General features: G+C 33.6%; 1 protein-coding gene across 13 annotated transcripts in view; it reads right to left on the reverse strand.

The window, feature by feature from the left end:
• SLO2 (slowpoke 2) overlaps window positions 1-13,028 on the reverse strand; it is a 508,183-nt gene that overhangs the window by 335,765 nt on the left and 159,390 nt on the right. For 3 of the 13 annotated variants that reach the window (XM_074118340.1, XM_074118339.1, XM_074118333.1), the window contains exon 1: window positions 2,587-3,666. The exons of 9 other annotated variants lie outside the window; for them this stretch is intronic. The gene's annotated coding sequence lies outside the window, so the exon portion shown is untranslated. Of the gene's footprint in view, window positions 1-2,586; window positions 3,667-13,028 lie in introns of those variants that run through there. One more of the 13 variants, XM_074118334.1, reaches the window with a different exon arrangement.

Here is a 13,028-nt window from a genome sequence, read left to right on the forward strand (position 1 = left end):
GGCTAATTTAAATATTGCAACAATGATTTAGCAAGGTGACCACCGGTTTTGGTTTGTGCATGCTACGGCAGTTAATGCAACGATATTATCCTAGCGCTGTGGATGCCATCTCATAGATTACACATTTTTAATTCAAAACACCTCAAATAAATTGCCCTGAAAAATTAGTTAAATAGAAATTTTTGATTTCTAGAGAAAAAAAACATAGGAGCCAATAAAAATAAACAAAAAAAAATCTCAAAAAAGTGAAATATTCATTCAGAAAAGGAGGTAAAGGAGAAGAGAAATACTTTTTGGTCGAGGTTGAGAATGGCTAAGTTGTACAGGCAGATCTCTTGGTGAGCCCCAATCGAAACTTATTGGCCTCAGGGATCTGCAAAGTTAAAATTCGAAATCAACAATTTGATCTGGCTGTAAATTCTTTTTCGAACAATTAGAGAAAATTAAAAAAAAAACTAAAAACAAATGTGCTCATATTTATTTAAATGATGATTGATTATTATAATTAATACATGTTGAAACAATAGAAATTAGAAAGGTGTGTTTAAGCTCAACACAATAACATTGAGACTCGTCATTTATTGTATGCATTTTGAAACATTTTAAATTGCAGTTTTGTTTTTGTTTTCTCTGGTACTGGATGAGAACTTTTTCCTTCATAACTAATTGGAAATGGGTACGTACATTAAGCCTAGATTTCAAGAGAATTTATGACCTAATAGCAGCATCCTTGGCCAGATAAATCTTATAATTACCAAAAATAATTGTCTACTTTAATGGAAAACAACACTGCACACAAATATTGTTTTATTTAATGAAAAGTTAACTACGAGCTTTAAATTAATGTGAAAGTATTTAAAATTAAACGTTTCAGAACTATTATATAGCTTAAAAACAGCAAAAATATTTGAAAAAACACCAACAACGCCTGGGCGCTTAAAATCTTATCATTAAATCTTCCTGAAATTTCAATTTGGATTCAGAAATGATACAATTCTACACCAGGTAATGCGGCTACAAAGAAAATACATCTGGACTACTTGGCGACGGAATAACCCTAAAATCTTAATAATAGTGGAGACACTTATTTACAACTTGAGAAGAATCAATAGAACCAAAATTATCTATCAATAATCAAACAGTCCAATACTTTGTACACAAAAAATTATAAAGTAGTAAAACATTTAGGGTTTACTCGGTAAGTCATTAACCTTCTCCTGCCATATCAACAACAAATTGAACAGAAGCTGCTGCAACAAGACTAATCATTCCTTACCTAATCATCAATAAAAAGTGCACAACTAAAACAAATATGAAGTATACAACTATTTCAGTCTGCTATATATGGATATGAAGCTCAAAAGAGTGCTTATACCACCAAAATTCAAAAAATTCTGCTTTCAAAATGAAACTTTACCAGGACTCAGAAATGACAATAATTCAAGAATCAAATCAACAATAATTTTAAAAGTTACCAAATAATTTGGTTAATTTAATCCAATGTTAAGTGGGGCGATTACATAATATTGTAAAAAAACAACATCTTAGTAACTTTGACTGCAATCTCGAGTGCTTAGATTTTATTTATTCAATTTTTCTATAAAATTTGTTTTTTCGCTATAAATAACTTCTAGGTAGTCATGGATATTGTCACAAAAGGAATTGTTTTATAATCGGTTTATTGTACTAAAAACTTCCATGCAAAAAACATGTAGTTATTAACTTTCTATTTAGAGATGGCGATTATAAAATCAAAAATCAAAAGTTTCACCGCAAGATAAAAGATCTAAATGGATTAAAAACAAGATTAGAATAAGCATGTTAAAAGTTTTTTGGGTATCAAGACTACCAAAGATTCGGATGAAAAGCGTTTCTTAAGGCGAATAAAACTAAACAAATATCAAAAACTTGAAGTTTTACTGACATGTTTCCATCCCCTATTTGGATTAATTTTTATACTACGTAGTTCGTCATTAAAATAATAAATTAAATTATCAATTTACTTACGTTGTTATTATTAGTAAAAATTTAATGTAATATGAAAATAATTCAAGCTTAAGTAGTTTTAGGAGTTCTAACTCTCCAGTAAAAGCCCTTTTCACTCCCTCTGGCTAAGTGTGGCTGGCTATATCAGGCACCAGGACAACAGCACCGTCATCATCAATAACACAAATGTTGATTCATTGCGACGTCACCGCTACACATTTTGGCGGGAAATTTGGTAAAGATATGACGTCACTGCTTTTAGATGAATCCAATTTTGTTGAAGTTGAAGAGCTGTGGTTACACAATAAACTCACTTATGCTATTCCATTTTTTTTTGGTTGATCTTCCAAATTAAGAGAACTTATGATCACAAGGAGAGAAATTTCCAACGCGCTTATTCACACAAACTCAACTCACTCACCAAAGATACATAAAGAGGATATTAAATGGGTTCAGGTGAAATTTTCTAAGACATTGAACAAACAAGCAAAATAAGAAAATGAACAAAAATATACATTAAATAATGAAACTACGGTCGTTTCAAATTTATAATTTAAATTTTGCTAATGTTATAGAGGATAGAATCGTCAAAATACTAACCATGCCTAGGATGAGGGATTTGTTAAATACGTTTATTATATTTATATACACACATCTAAATTTATTAGATTTATCTATTTTCAAATTGCTTTATGAATATTTAAAAAAAAAAGAGTAGGCGGATATTAGGCAAAGAAAAATAAATTAAGGGGAAATGAAAGATAGTTAATGTAAATAAGGATCCAAACAGATAAAACAAATAAATAATACATGACGGTTAAGATACAGCCAGATTATATAGGCCTGGCGAGGTTGTCAGAGCAGTGCCACAACACAAAACAGGCATGTTTTCAAACACTAAATATCTGGTTTGGTTTTACCTCGCAAATTTATTTGTGAATTTGAGCTCGCGGCTAGAATTTATTCTTTGAAAAAAATGTATTATCTTTATTCACCAGAAGACAAACTTCCGTTATTCTATTTAGTAAAAAAATATATTTATAGCTTTTTTAAATAGGAGTTTGTCCGAGTGACAATTTTTATTATCTTTTCTTAAAAAAGCAGGAATTCGTAGAATATAAAAATATATATATATAATACAAAATAATATCAATCGTATTTTTATGTGTGCAAATCGACAGTTGGCAGATCAAAAAAAGTGAATAAAAAAAAAAAAGAAAAATGAAATAAGAGAAAATGGTTTAGGAAAAACGCGCGGAATAAGACCGGATCGGTGACCGGCCCGACATCCACTGGTTGTTGTATATGAAGGAGACACAGTCAGGGGCCGGCGGCTAAATTGGGGGGCAGAGCGGCGGCAACGATGGCGGCACCTAGTGACTGATCTTGGTACTACTGCCCTCACTCGCACTGTTTAGCAGAGAACGGCTGATGGCATTAAGTGAATGGTGAAAAAGAGCAACCAAAATGAGAATTAACACAAGGGGTTAAATCATTCGGTTTCTTCAAATTATCTACCATTAGAGAAACATTCAAAGCAAACCAAAAGCAAACGCGCATCCTAATAACATTTCACCTAAATAATTAGCACTTATTATACTTATGAGTGGTCACATGGATGCCAATGGAAATGGGGTGCTAGTGATCCTGAAACCGATGCGCAAGGAAAAAAAAACTAACTCCAAAATTTTAACATGAATAAATTAAAATAAAATAATCTACTTTTTTACTTCATTTTGACTTAGACAAACGACTACCTCATTCAAATATTATTTAAGAAAGTTAAGAACTGAATTTTTTATTTTATTAGGTCATCATTTGGCATCTTTATCTGAATAGGTTAATGTAGTTAAACAAATAGGAAAGAAAACGTTTCAATATTTGCTAAGAGGCAATTAAAATAATAAAAGAAATCCCCGTGGCGTAACATTTCCTCAACCACCGGGGATGCTGCAATCTTTGATCACATCCCGACACTCAAATTTCCATTGGGTACGGTAGCCATCATTCGTAAAACTATCCTGACGTTGCCTCTGCAGAAGGGGTAACCAAATTTCGCTCGAATGCCGTTCGTTGCCTACTTCCTCCTCCGGTTCTAACCCTTCTTTTCCTACACATTTTACGAAGCCGTCACAACTTAGCAGCTTAACTTCTATCTTAAACTTCGCGATTGTGTTTGTTGTCGACCTTAAGGCCGTATTCGGACCATCTTATTGACCATATAGCATAGTTTTCAAATTTTGTCCTACGCTAAAATCTTTATTTAACAGCCTGGAACGCCGTAGGGGGAAGTGGATTAGCCACTTTTTCAGGGTACTTGGCGTCTCTGCGGGTATCCCAGCCTAACAACATGAACATGAGCAACATATACTGTTACACCCCAATACATTTACACAGTACACATAGGGCATAGTCATCTGTACAAAGTAGGGCTTATTAGCCCGGAACCGTTGTGCAGATTGTGTCAGGATGAGGAGGAAACGGCCTCCCACTGGCTGTTCGATTGCGTTGCAATCGAGTGATTGTGCTATGAAATCTTTGCTCTTTGAGACCAAAGGAGATAGTAGAGCAAAAAGAACTAGTAGGGAAAGTCCTCCACTTCTTTAGTAGCAGAGGTTTCATCTATACTAGATCCAGACAGGGAGGGCACAATAAGCCTCTTTTGGCTGCGGTGCCGTGGGGCATATATATACTTATGAGTGGTCACATGGATGCCAATGGAAATGGGGTGCTAGTGATCCTGAAACCGATGCGCAAGGAAAAAAAACTAACTCCAAAATTTTAACATGAATAAATTAATATAAAATAATCTACTTTTTTACTTCATTTTGACTTAGGCAAACGACTACCTCATTCAAATATTATTTAAGAAAGTTAAGAACTGAATTTTTTATTTTATTAGGTCATTCCACCCCGATAATCTAATCGAACAGCTTGGATAGGAGTGGTTTAAGATAGGGTACCTCTAATATTCAATTCTATTCCCCTATTTTGTTGACGAGTTACCATAGCTCTATTTGAAGACATTACACTTGCCTCAGGATTCACTATTAAATGTATGCCGTTGATGTGGCGTTGTTGTTGTTGCTGAGAGCCTGCCACATAGTATACATCTTCTATAGCCTGTTCTGATCAATGGAATCATTCGTTAATCTCAGTAAATGAAAAATATTTACCAGCCACAGATCAGGCGGATTGACTGCGGCTAACTGGATTTTACAAGGGCCAACATCTATCAGTCATGATCAAGTACTTCAGAGAAGTATTAAAAACACCTTAAGACTGCCTTTGGGTCAACTTTCAAAGGAAGTATTCTCAGCCAAGAGAGAGTGATCAACACTGGTCTGTGATTCCTCGCGCAATGCTTATTAGTACAAGCTCTAAGCTATTGGTTAAGCAACGAGGATTAAGACAGCAGTAGACACCTACTTGAATTATTTACATATTTAGCTACAGTTTGAATCGTATTCCCTGGGTGTCAAGAGAGTTTAAGCTACCAAGGGACTACGTCACATTTCCAATTCAAGACATACATATCTCAAGAGTGCATGAATTCTCCCAAATAATTGAAAGTATTATTTAGGTCAACATATTAAAACCACTGTTAAATACTTCGGGGCCTTACAAAGACACGCTTGCTATGCTTGGTCTTACAGCCACCCACTCATTCAGGAATTTCATTTCTAAAATAAATTAATCCGCTTTTCATCCCAGATAAATTTTTCTTTTTTAAGCAGATTCTTAGACGCTTATTTAATTATAGTTATAGAGCTTTCTCACTATTTAAGATGTAAGTTTAAATTTACAATTTTGTTCATAGCAATTTTTGTTATATTAATAATATTAATATTAATAATGTATATATTATTAATATTGCTAATATTAATCCAAGTTGTAAAGCAATTAATAAGTTTATATTTTTTTAAATAAAATAATTTTTTTTTCCTATCAAGGTGCGGCAACATCAATGGTCATTGGCGCCCGGAGATTCTTCCAATGTTCTTACAGACAGAATTCCAACTGAGGATCAGACATGAACAAAGAAGGCCGTCGGTTTGGCTAAAAAAGAAAACACCAAGAAAGACCACCTTCTTAAGGAAGCGTTCCATACAAAAACTTTTGCTATGTTAGAGCCATAGCCAAAGATATCGTAAGCATATGCCAAAGAGATCACACCTAAGGCGAAGAAATGTCAGTACTTGCGGCCACCGCCTTTTAGATTATCTCGCTCCAAGAAATTGCCACTGCCATTTTTATGTTATTGATATTTTAGGGCTTCCTTCACGAGTAACTGAACCGTATAAGAGTAGTGAACTCTTAACATTGCCAAATCTGTATAACAGATGCACCCCCAAATAATTAATTCTGTTTCAAACTTGAGTTCTTGTGTAAAACATTAAGAATATCGTATTAGACGGCCAGAAGCTTAGCCGATGGAGAGCGAAGAAATTTTTTCTTACGAACAGAATAAGAGAAGTACTCCAAGAAGTTCAGCAGCATCCTGCAAAGGAGAACCAGTCTTAACAGTTTTCAGATCACTCTTTGGCTTTCTCCGAAAGGCGAACATCAAAAACAATCGAGGAGTTTGTGTACTTTAGAGTCCCATATCGTTGTAAATATACTAAGAGGGCACGCTAAGTCAACTAATAATATTTTCGTAACGAGTTCGTTAACTTTTACTATAACACCCAGAAATGATCAAGAGCTATCGCGGTTTCCTAATAAGTTGGATGTTGTCTCGGGTACAAATCAAGCCACGCGCTGCCGTTACGATTACATCTTTAACGATGTTTATTGCTCTTCAACAATCGGTGAGGTATTGACAATTAGTATTATCTGTAGTGAAAAAGCACTGTCCGAAGTCCGGCACTGTACTGAGAAAGATCCAGGCCAATTGAACTTTGACATACAAATATATAGATAAAATAATCAAATAAGAAGTACACCCACTAAATACAAGAGGAAATACGCTGAAAGTAAAGAATAGGTTAGTATTTTTGAAAAGTTATATCTATGTACTTGATCCCGGAGAAGATAAATTGGTAAGATATAAGGAAGAGGCAAGAACAACTACTTCAGAAAATTGAAAACCTCCGAGGTAAAGAGAGAAGAAATAACATCAGCTAGAGATGGTCACATCCGGGACCATTTAATATTCTTCTACATCATCCGTCCTTGACCGTGATCTTTATCCATATAAACCGTAATTTTCAATAAAAGTTTCGTCATAAGGGACCAGTCACAAGTACATCTACTCGTCCAATCTTCTTTGGATGAATTAATGCGATTTTATTAGAAATTCAGTTGCGATCCTAAATAAAAGTTTACCCCGCATATCGATATTTGTAATAAGTTTTAATTTAAGGGAATCTCAGTTATTATTGTCTACAACTTCTGATACTGATATGCCAGCCGAAATCATTTATCCGCAATAACTTTGACCAACTTAATTAAACTGGTTTTTTTTTTCTGTTGTTATATATATTGTTTTTTAAATAAACTTTGTGGTGCACTTACTACGTTCATCTATCTAATCATATCATACTTGAAATATTTGCCTAGGAAAAATATTACTTTCGGAATGTAGCTCTCTCTTTAAGCTAAAAAAAGAGGCATTGGCATGTAGGTGTAAGTGAGGAAAGTAAAGGCAGGTATACTGGCTTGGTAAAAGGGTTTTTCCCTCTTAGGATTCCCCAGAAATGGATTTAGACTAATTCTTTAAGTTCCTCCAGGTTTGCCAGCCTTACAATACGAACCAACCATTTACATCTCACAACGTCAATACTTACACCTAGCGACTGCAAAGAAAAAAATAGATGAGTTCAATGATTAGGGTTTAGAGAAATCATATGTGAACTCAATCAAGCTTCACTTCACCTAGATATATATATAGATAAACCCTAAAATAAACCCCCACTACGTCATTTACATAAACCGTCATCACAGAGGGTATTTCAATTGCTCTTAGTGTTTTATCTTTCCCAAATTCTCATTAATTATTAAGGTATTCTCCAAATCTAAACTTCTCAAATAACTGTACAAATAATCCATTTTACATCTTGAAATCTATTTAGTGTAATAATAATAATAATAATAATAGTGTTTTATTGAACAACAAGCATATTAACAATACTAACAGATTACAAACACTTTAGGCATGGACTCCAGAGTCCGTCCGCCAAGTTGACCAAGTTGTCTAGAGCAAAAATAAAAGTTTATAACTAAAGATGTTTACTTCTTTTTCTTTCTCTTTTCTTTAAATAAATTTACAGAATATAAATATAATAAACTAAAACTGTACATCTAAACCCTAGACTTCCATACTTGCCGCTACTTAATATACAAAACAAATAAAAGCGAAAATATATTTTAAAATAAAAACTAAAACTGACTTGTTACTTTAAAAGAAAAGAAATTAAATTATAATACTTTCATTCAACTGAAAATTAAACTCGCTTAACAGAAATCTTCTATATTTCCAGGCATATTCGGTGTATTTATATAAATTTTCCCATCCATAATCACCATTCAGATATTTTATCACTTCATCAACATGAAATTATTTCCTAACCACCTCACTCTGAACTCCTGCAAAATTGGACAAAGTCCTAAAAAGTGTACCAGATTTTCTGTAGCACTTAGATTACACAATGCGCATCTATGTGCTCTCTCTTCTCTACTGATGTTATAATTTGAATACAGCGCCTTGCCCCGCAACTTCAAGATAGTTGACATCATCCGAACAATGTTTACATCATTGATATAATGATGTTCAAGCAAATTAGTATTTAATCGTTTAGACAGAGTATGAAATCTCGATTTAAATTCTAGATTTACCCGCTCTAAAAAGTTTTCAAATGAATCTAGATTATTACTATTTATATTTTAATTAAACATTGACAATCCATATTGATTACATAACTCTTGGCAATCCTTACACCAATATATTTTCTTATTAATTATTTCTCGAGCTATTATTGTTGGGAAACGTTGCAGCGGCATTGCCATAACTTTCTTTATATAGTTGTAATGCAGTCTCAAGGTGTAGTTGAAGAGGGGTAGTGCATTTGTTTCGGAATATACAATGTAATGGGGCATGTTTCTAGGCAGCATGAACAATCTTTTGAGAAAAAACGTGCCAAATTTTTCGACAATTTGGTGTCCCCATACTTGGGCCGCGTAACACATAATCGCCCTCATCACCGAATTAAAGATCTTAAATTTAGCCTTAATCGCAACATCTTTATTTCTAATAAAAGGCTTAAAGCTAATTTATTTAGTGTAAAAATACTTAATCAACATTTTGCCTTTTTAATCAACATCAACAATTTGTTGATGATAATGTGATAGTATATGTCAATGTAGGTGTTCATTATGCCCAATATTCCTGGTAAGAGTAAAATCAAGTGAGTTCTGCGCTAACTTAACTTTAAACTTTTATAAAGAGAAAGTTCATAACTCATTTTGACTCCCCTAGAAAACTCTGTCTCTCTCTAATATAGATTGCACATTTAACCTTTTTTGTACAAGATACTAATGCTAGGTTTCAACAATTTGAGGTAAATACTAAAGTTAGCAAAGAACGATTTATGATATTAATTGGGTACGTTTCACATTATAACATTATATGCACATAAATACATTAGGAGAAAAATCTGATAGCAATAAAGTCACTTCATCGTAAGAAACGTGTTATTTTTAAACAAAAACGTTTCAATTTCAATTAATTACCCTTTATTGAAGAAATATCGTTCATGTATTTTGTTCCAAAAATTGTTATAATTTAAATAAAAATGAAATATTTTTTAATCGAATGGAGAAACATCAAAATCCAGAAATATTCAAATTTTCCAATATCTTCATTTTATATCATAAAAAAGTGGTAATAATCTTTACTCCTGAGTTCCAATAAATTCTAATGAGCTTCAAAACTTACAAACTATATTGGTAAGCACAAGATCATAATTTCTTTTGCTTAAGCATATGGCGAAGAAAGGAATTTTATTTACTCTTTTTTATTGTCGAAACTGGTAACATAAAAGTAATCAAATAACAGTTATTCCATCCCCCTGTAGCATCACACAAAGTTGAGCGCAAAAATTGGCAGTATCCATTTTCGGAAAATGAAAAATTCTTCCAGTAAATTATTCTTTGGGTTGTAGGATTTCTTCCTAACTCAATTAACCCTCCCTCCTTTATAAATACTAGAGATCCAAGGCCGTAACATCATCCCACTGAAATTATACTTCAGAGCGAATCCTACCATACCTCTTTCCTAAAGTTGCCTTTAATTTGAACGAACTGTCCAGGGGAAATGTTTAAAAGAACTTTTTAGACCAGGTATATGGGCAAAAAATCGATAGTAAAGCGATTGTTGTTCGATCAAAGCCGACAGAAGACGATAAAAGATACTGTATAGATTCCTTATCATTATCTTTGTCTGGCGAGGTGTGGCTATTAAATAACGAGGCTATTGCTATAAAACATTTTATTTTAAATTTATACATATTTAGTTATTATCACCTTCAATATATACCCCTCCCCTATCCCTACAACGCTCCATGCGAATTTACCATTGTTCGAAACAGAGCTGGAAGTCTTTTTCTGTCAGCTCCTGCATGACGCGTGCCGCTTTTTCTTTAACAGCTTCAACGGACTGAAATCGTGTTCCTTTTAATGCAGATTTGACTTTGGGGAACAGATAAAAGTCACTTGGGGCCAGGTCAGGCGAATAAGGGCGGATGGCCTAAAACTGGGATGTTGTACTTGGCTAGAAACGTCATATTGACAGACAATGCAGTGTGAGACGGCGCCGGTTGTCTTGATGGAGAATCCATGACTTGTTCTTCCACAAATCGGGTCGTTTTTTCCTTACTCTTTCGCGGAGTCGAGCAAGCACCTCACGGGAAAAATGTTGGTTAATTATAATCGAAATTTTCATCCGTTTTGCACGTGGAAGGGCAACCCGGGCGGTCATCATCTCCGACGTATTCTCGGCCATCTTGGAAACGCTTGAACCACTCAAAAACTTGCGCACGTGATAAACATTCATCGCCATAAACTTCTTTTAATAAAAGATAAGTTTCAGTAGCGGTTTTACCCAGTTTCATGTAAACTTTTACGACAATTCTTTGCTCTACTACATGTGTAGTATCGTGTTTTCGGCAAAACGAAACTAACACCTCTTACACAAATGACGGTTCCGGTCAGACAGATTTCTCTAAAACCACGTGAGATGCTGCAATCGAAAGAGAAGGCTTTACGCTGCACAGCTGTCGGTCGTTAGGATTTGGCGCATGCATAGATCTTCTGTAGCAGCATCAGTCTCGTTATTTAATAGCCAAACCTCGTACATCAAATTATGAATTGTTGGTTAGAAACATATAGCCACAGGCTCCTCCATAGGGCAGTAAAGTAATTAATAAATCTGTATTTTTCTTGCAGTTACTAATCAATTATAAAATATACTTTTTCAATATTCTTTTCTCCATTGTTGCTTATTAAAAGTTTGTATTTGTCACATTTCCAGATATCGGTAAGTATATCGAAACAAGCTTTACAGTGAAAAAGGTCGATCCTATAAATAATTCGCCCCCCTAAGTTGTTGACAAACCCAAGTACAAAATGTATGCAAAGTTCAAAAACAATTGTGATGATATTCAAGAAAATCTCAAAATTCAGTCTGTAAAGAATTAATTTCCGATTGGACTTTGAACTTTTAAGTTTCAATCGGCTCCACAGAGGAACTCAATAGAAATATTAACTTTCAACTCCCTACATATTATTTCACCGACACACGCACAGGGAAAGAGATGGATTATTTCTAATAACCATTTTTCCAGACTAAGGGGCCTCAATACGGACATCTCCGATAAAACTAATTATAAAATTATTATTTAAAAAAAATTGGTTTGATCGCTATACTTCCTTTACCTTGTAAGAAAGAGGAAATGATATTGCTTGCCATTAGGATTCATATAATACTTAATAATTATCAATGCATACAAAATATTACTGACCCAACTATTGTAGTATAATAAACTAACTTATCTAAATTTCACCTTGAGTAGATTCGACATAATAACAGTTTTGTCATCATTAGCATTAGAATTTTTATATATGCAAGTGTCACTATTTGAAATTAGTCATTTAGCAGTTCTAGCAAATTGGGAAATACTTGAATTACTTGAATAATTCAGTCACAGCAGGGAACTTGTATCACAAATGTTTCTCAAAAATTCTATGTTAATCCATTTTTTTTAAAGAAACATGTTGAAACTTCGAATTTTTTGAATTACTTAGGAATGATTTAGTAATTCAGTATTAGGTAATACAATGTAAATAAATTAAAAACATCTTATTTTAGATTTAAAGGTGGTGTAATGAATAGTATATCAACAAAAACTATCTTGTAACTAAATAGCTTTCATTTATCTTAGACAGGCATTCCTTTACCAGTAAAGTTCATATAAAGTAACCCTATATAAAGACTATAATATAAAGTTCATAACATGAAACACGTTTAATGTCTCATTCTCATGAAATCGCTCTTCTATTCACTCTACCACTCACTTAGCTGCTTCAACCAGCACAAGAGAAAGGTATATCTAGCTTACCTGGGTTGACATAGTCTTTAAAGATTAACCATCCCAAACAACTAGAGTGTTGGCTTGTTGGGAATTCCACATTTATTTAATAGAACTGACTTTCATGACTTACAAATTCTGGAAACAAAGTGCAGTAAGTGAATACTAATTAAACTAGGACATCTTCCTTACAAATAAACTCAAAGAACAAAGAAACAATGCCAGCAGATCTTCGCAGATTAATATCTCTCCACTCGCGTTTCCTCATCGTGACTGCTGCTGTCTGGAATACAACGATCTAACTCAACTACTAAGAGCTCTAAATTCGATCATACCATTCATATTCCATCTGAAGAATGGCTTACAAAGTTATTTCTATATCTTAATTTTCAGTTATAAGCATTCAAGAGTCAGGATTCTTTTATCACCTCACAATTAGGGAATTTTAATTTTACT

The sequence above is a fragment of the Rhodnius prolixus genome, unplaced genomic scaffold (assembly GCF_049639745.1).
Source record: "Rhodnius prolixus isolate KJV_2025 unplaced genomic scaffold, Rpr scaffold_2, whole genome shotgun sequence".
NCBI classification, from domain to species: Eukaryota; Metazoa; Arthropoda; class Insecta; order Hemiptera; family Reduviidae; genus Rhodnius; species Rhodnius prolixus.